We start from the raw sequence: 6,053 nt of genomic DNA, 5'->3' as shown, positions 1-6,053 counted from the left end.
CAGAGATTCTAACCAAAATATCCAATTAGACCTCGTTAGATTTCTCAGAATAAGATCAATAATCTTTTAACGTTATGATTGCTAGTTTGAGATGACCCCAGATAGCTTGATTATAGCTCTCCCACTATCACCGGACACTCCAGCATACTACTAGTATCCTACCCTTTGTCACCAGGTATCCAATTAAGGACCTCTCTCTAACAATCAATAACCATTAGCTATCTCTCATAAAGATTCATTGTAGCTTAAGAATTTTCTCAGAAAGTCTGGTTAAAGGTTCACCTTCTGTCACAAGGCACTCCGGTCATACGATCCTAAGATTTCCTTAAACGACAACTCAACCTCATCCTTATATATTCATATACCATTCACATTCATATCATCAAATAAGCACAAGGCACAAATCCATAAAGCAAATGCATAAATATATCATAGAACATGGAAACACAAATCCATAGTTACAATCATCCATAATACACCTCGATTCCTCCTACGTACTAGAATCTAAGGTTCTACTCTATGACAGAGGGGATACAACACAAAGAAGATTTTAAAAAATACATTTTAGATCCTAATCTGAGATAGAAAAAGGAAATAAAATTTATCAATGGATGTCTTCTTCTTCGCTTTGCAATCTCCTCGTCGACGGTGGATGGATGCGACAAAGTAGGCCCTAAAGGATGGATGGATGGTCGATTTTTACTCCGGATGGCGTCTACGGTGACTCACTATCACTCCCAAGGTCTCTCCCCTCTTTTTAGGGCAAATAATGTTAATTTGAGGGGTGTTCTAAGGCAATCGCCTTACGGTTATACTATTTATTGGATAAATAGCAATTCATTATTTGAGTGCACATTTCATATGTGTTTGATTGGATTTTAAACTCAAATGCTGAATGTCCGTAATACAATTTATAGCGTGAGAGAATTTATGATTGGATCACATGTAAAATACCGGAAGTTAAGGGGTAATTTGCAAATAAATTTATCCTAATTATTAAGGTTTAAAAGGGAATTGACGAAGTCATTTAAGGGGTTAATTAATTATTAAAAGCTAGACACTTAATGGATTAAATTTCATTTGGGTTTACGATTAAACCCACATAGCTAACCTAATTGAGAGTCTATTTAACCCTTTAAATCAACCCTATTAAACCTAATCGGGCTAGGCCTAAAGCTTCATTTAAATGAGCCCAATTAGAAAAGCCCATATGCTATATTAAAACCCAATTGATAACTTAAGGAGGTATAAGGGTTAATGTGGTTAGGGTTATTGGATCCTAACCATTTGATCCGTTAGTAGAAGAACTCGTTAAGAGTTCTTCTCAATCGCGAACAGTGCCATTCTTCCCAAATCGCGAAACTGCGATCTCTCTTCCCACTTCGCCGACGAAGCTTCTCCAGCCACGGTTCTCGATCTTCTGCCGGTGCCAGCTACAAGAGGGCGTCATCCAAGGCTTTGAATCGAGCCATTCTCTTCCTCTCCGTTCCTGATCTTCTGTCGGGGCTTGGCTGGACGCAGGTCAGGGACGACGGCAATCGACGCGGGTAAGAGAGATTGAGCTTGAAAGATCAACCGGTAAGCTGAAATGGTTTTAGATCTGTGGTTTCTCCTTGGGATTCCTTCGGATTTCAGATTTCTTGGGTTCCCAGGTTGTGGAATTGGATCTGTAGAGTTGGTGGCGATTCTGATCGGTGGCGATAGATACAACGTAGAGTTTGGAAGGAGCTTTGAATTGGAGAGTTTAATCCCTAGTTGAATTCCTAATTAGGGCGTTCGTTGAGTTTTTTCAGATTCGTGAGCTTGCTGATTCATTAGGAAATAGGTTTATCGATTAGGTGTTGACAGCAACCTTGATTTAAGAACAGAGCAAAGATTTCTAGGGCAAGCGATTCAAATCTGAGGTGAGTTTCTCCTTGTTGATCTGATTGAATTTGGTATTGGTTAGAGATAGGGAGTTTTGGTTACTGTTGATTGGAATCGAGCAGGATTTGTTTTGTTCAAGCTGACTTTGGAACGGAGCTTGGATCTGGAATTTGCTAGGGCAGAGGCTCTATTGGAGGTAAGCTTCCTATCGGAACTATAGATTGATTTGATTTATGGAATTTCATCTGAATTGCGGATTGAATTAGATCTGGTCGCTGTTAGGCTAATCCAGGGGGATTTGGATTTCTGGCAGCAAGGAAGAAGGAGAATTGGAGTTCTTGGCTGAGCTAGGGTTGCTGAGCTTGAGGATTGGGCTCAGATCTGAGATCGGGGCTTGGATTAGGGATTTGATCAGATTTAAGGTAAGTGATTGAATTTTTAGGGATGATGTTGAATCAATTATGGATCTGTTTGGTTGGGTTATTTATTTATTTATTAGAGTTATGTAACTAGGTTAGTTAGGTTAGTTTAAATCAATTAGAATGTGGTTAACTTAAATTAAGATCTAATCTATTGTTATTAGGTTTTGATTGAGTTAAATTGGGTTTATTAATCTAATGTGGTTAGCTTGGATTTAATTAAACATGAGATTAGTTGTATTAATTATTTAATACAACTAATTAGTGGATTAGTTAAACCCTATTAATGGCTATCCTACGGTTAGATTAGTCTAACCCAAGTTAGGTTAATTGAATAGAATCAAACTGACTATGGTTTGATTAGGATTTCTTTGATATATCATGGCATTTAGGATAGTTTTATTCTTCTTGCAGGACCTTGAGCGATTTGTGGACTTCGATACTATACGAGGATATTTTTGGAGACTCTAGGATTTGACTTGTGATACATCAGGTGGGTAATTTACTGTATTTGGTCGATATAGTTCATTTCTTTTCTTCCAGTGCATGATTCTTTTACTATTGATGTAGTTTGATACTTTGATTCTATTTCGGTTTGATACTTGTATACCTTTGATGTTATTCACATTTATACCATGCTTGCCCTTGTACGATTGAACTTGGATTACCATTCTGATTATTATTCTATCCATTCTTATGTCTTTGATGATCACTATTTGATATAGTTCCTTTCTTATGATACTGATGACCTGTAGAGCTTATTACCTACGCTTACTGACTAGTTTGGTACGTATGATTACCCCGATTTGAGCATCTCGTCATGATGCATGATAACGATTGTAGATTCCATAATGTGGGTTTATCGTGATGATAGATGACCTTTAGTGGCATTGTTATATAGGTGGTTATTATACTCTATTTCCATCTTGGTGATGGCGACTGTATGGCAGTGTACGCAGTCGATGGCTGTAAGGCAGTGTACGCAGCCGAGTCGATGATCTGCCTCGACACGTGGTAGGGCATGGAGAGTACATGGTTGGTATGTTGAAGATGAGTATTAGAGGATAGATATCGGCCATAGTATACGTAGCTCATCATAGCTACTGGATCACCGGACTACTTTGTTGTAGAGCGCGGAGTACTGATCCCCGATGCCGGACATTCCCAGACTCAGATGCTTGCACGAGTTTTGTAGTGAGTGTGGCAGTTGCATCATGCATATGCGCATCATGTGCTTGATATATATATGTTGGTGCAATCGTGCCCCAAGTGATTGGATTTTAATGTTTGGCTAAAATGGGTTTAAGTTAGGCAATGTTGGTGATCTAACATGTGTAATTTAAGTATACAAGAAAGTCCAGGTTTGAAGACTTGGCAAGTGATGAAGTTCCGGAGGCGCGGCCTCTTGGCACATGGAAAAGTCCCGGAGGCGCGGCCTCTTGGCAAAGGATGAAGTCCCGGAGGCGCGACCTCTTGGCAAGGATGACTTAGCATGATGAAACCGAGGAAAACGTCTCAAGCTAGTGCAAGGATGAGCACGAGGCTTGTGGAAGGCGTTTGAAGGTTTGCGTCAAGGCTAAGGGTTAAAGAAAGAGCTGAAAGGGGGAGTTTTCAGCTGGAGCAGTCGACTGGCCCTGCCAGCAGTCGACTGAGGTTGATCCGAGACACACAGAAAGATCAGTCGAGTGGAGTCGACTAATCAGTCGACTGGGAGTAGTCGACTGGAGATTCTTGTAGTCGACTGCTAGTCGACTGTTTGGCTGACAACTGCGCAAATCTGATTTAATTAATGAGCCATTAATGCTAATTAATGAGCCATTAATGTCATCAGTCGACTGGCCTTATGAGCAGTCGACTGATGTATGGAAATACATAAAAATGGTGTTCGACGCGAAGAATAACAACAACTCTGATTCTCTTCTTCTTTGCTGAACATTCACACTGTGTTTTTGTGTTCTCTTCCTCTAAACTTCAATCTTCATTATTGTAAGGAAGAGATCAAGATTGTGAGGGTTTTCTCCACCTTCGAAGGGTTCTTCGAAAAGGAGAAATTTCATAGTGGAAAGATCGTGTGGTGTGTGTGGATCATTGGATTAGTCACCTCGTTGAGGTGGATACCAAGTAAATCGAACGGGTTAGCGATTGATCTCTTTCTTTCTTGTTTATTTTGCTTCCGCTAACACTTTTGCAGACAAAGATCGAAAATCGCTATTCACCCCCCCTCTAGCGAACGCACCGATCCCAACAATATATATATATATATATATATATGTATGTATTGGACCGCACTGATACTGCATTTTAATGGTCTACTTGTTTGACTCTTGACTGTTGCACTATGTTTGACATGTTATTCATATGGTGCATTACATGAGATCTATGTTAGTTGCTATTTATCTGCAGAGATATTCTTGATACCTTGTTGACCTTTGGTATGTATCTATCCTTTTGCTATTTCTTTTATTCATGCACTATCTTTCTATATTACCCACTGAGTATTTGTACTCACATCTTTGGACCCTGGGATTTTTCTGTCTTCCCAGATATCAAGTAGGAGCTTACAGAGGATGCCAGAGATTTGCCACCGATGTCATCTCACGACGACGGGATTTTATGTGTGTGATGTATTGTGGTATACTTATGATACTTGTCATGTTGTTGTTTATGATTCATAGTTTTGGATTTCCGACTTCGTCTTGATGATTATGATGGTTTTCACATGTAGTATTTCTTGGACTTGTATCCATTATATTGGACTTTATTGGATTTATGTTTCCACTCCTATGATTTTGAGTTTTTTTTCATATTTGACGAGTTTTCTCGCTAGTAATTGTGTAGGATGTGTATGTGGCCGTATGGGTCACCTTTATTTCTGTTTAGTATATAAATCCATATTTTGTAGTATGGATAGGCCATGTTGGCCTTTATATATGTGTGTATACAGGGAGTTGTCAGGGATACTGGGGAGGTGCTGTCGAAATTTTTTGGACGGCTATCTCCTAGGTCGTGACATCACAACTAGTGAGCATCTCTACACGTGTAATTATGAATGTATTAGAATTATCCCTAATCGAGGAATTGATGAGCTCAGACGTCATTGATTCTGTTGAGACTAGCACGTTTTGAACTCCTTGGTTAGCTAAGTAGTTGATCTCACTACTGGAGACATTAGATGTTGAGAGTTAAACATGGATGCTAGTTAAAGGTAGCCAGTTCATTGGAGTGACCTTCCTTGAGACTTCATATGGTTCTATTCGTATGTCAATGAAGATCTCAGTGCAGCTTAAGTGCGAGTTTCCTTTGACTTGCAATATTCAAGCCACCTTGGTCACAAAGGCTTATACTTTGACATCTTAAGCAAGCATCTCTGAGGAGATGTGGACCCAAGATGATTGGGTATAAGATGAAGTGCCCGAAGGTGTTTGAATAGCCCACAGAGGATTCACTGCTCCTTTGAAAAGGAGACATATACCTTGCGGCTTTTGTCAGGATTATTACTAAAAGTCTTTGGCCAAAACATTACATGTCAAGAGTACGGTACTCTTGGATACGTGTACAAATAACTTGAATCTATAGAACAAGAAAGCAGCTTGGGCTAGGTGTGACATAGTCAGCCTAGTGGGGACTGACACATAGACCATGTCCTGAACCAAGCGGGTATAAGATGTTGAAAGGAACAAGGCAAGGCACGATTCAGTAGAGCTGCTGAAAGGTTTAGAAATGTTCTGGAATCAATTATTGATTTTTTGATCAATTGGGGATCATGAT

General features: G+C 39.6%; 1 long non-coding RNA gene across 2 annotated transcripts; it reads left to right on the top strand.

Moving 5' to 3' along the window:
* The first annotated feature begins 1,361 nt into the window (after positions 1–1,361).
* LOC141814005 (uncharacterized) lies at positions 1,362–5,036 on the top strand. 2 transcript variants are annotated; one of them, XR_012600422.1, is made up of 7 exons: positions 1,362–1,578; positions 1,653–1,711; positions 1,794–1,904; positions 1,989–2,062; positions 2,149–2,288; positions 2,700–2,778; positions 4,829–5,036. It is a non-coding gene; the product is annotated as an uncharacterized LOC141814005 (long non-coding RNA). The 2 variants fall into 2 exon arrangements; XR_012600421.1 differs by having other exon boundaries at positions 1,653–1,904.
* Positions 5,037–6,053: the final 1,017 nt, after the last annotated feature.

Source organism: Curcuma longa, chromosome 20 (assembly GCF_044706935.1).
Source record: "Curcuma longa cultivar G26 ecotype Majalengka, Jawa Barat chromosome 20, ITB_CL_G26_1.1, whole genome shotgun sequence".
Classification (NCBI taxonomy): Eukaryota; Viridiplantae; Streptophyta; class Magnoliopsida; order Zingiberales; family Zingiberaceae; genus Curcuma; species Curcuma longa.
Note: the sequence above shows the minus strand (reverse complement) of the source record. Positions and strands in the feature narration are given on the sequence as shown.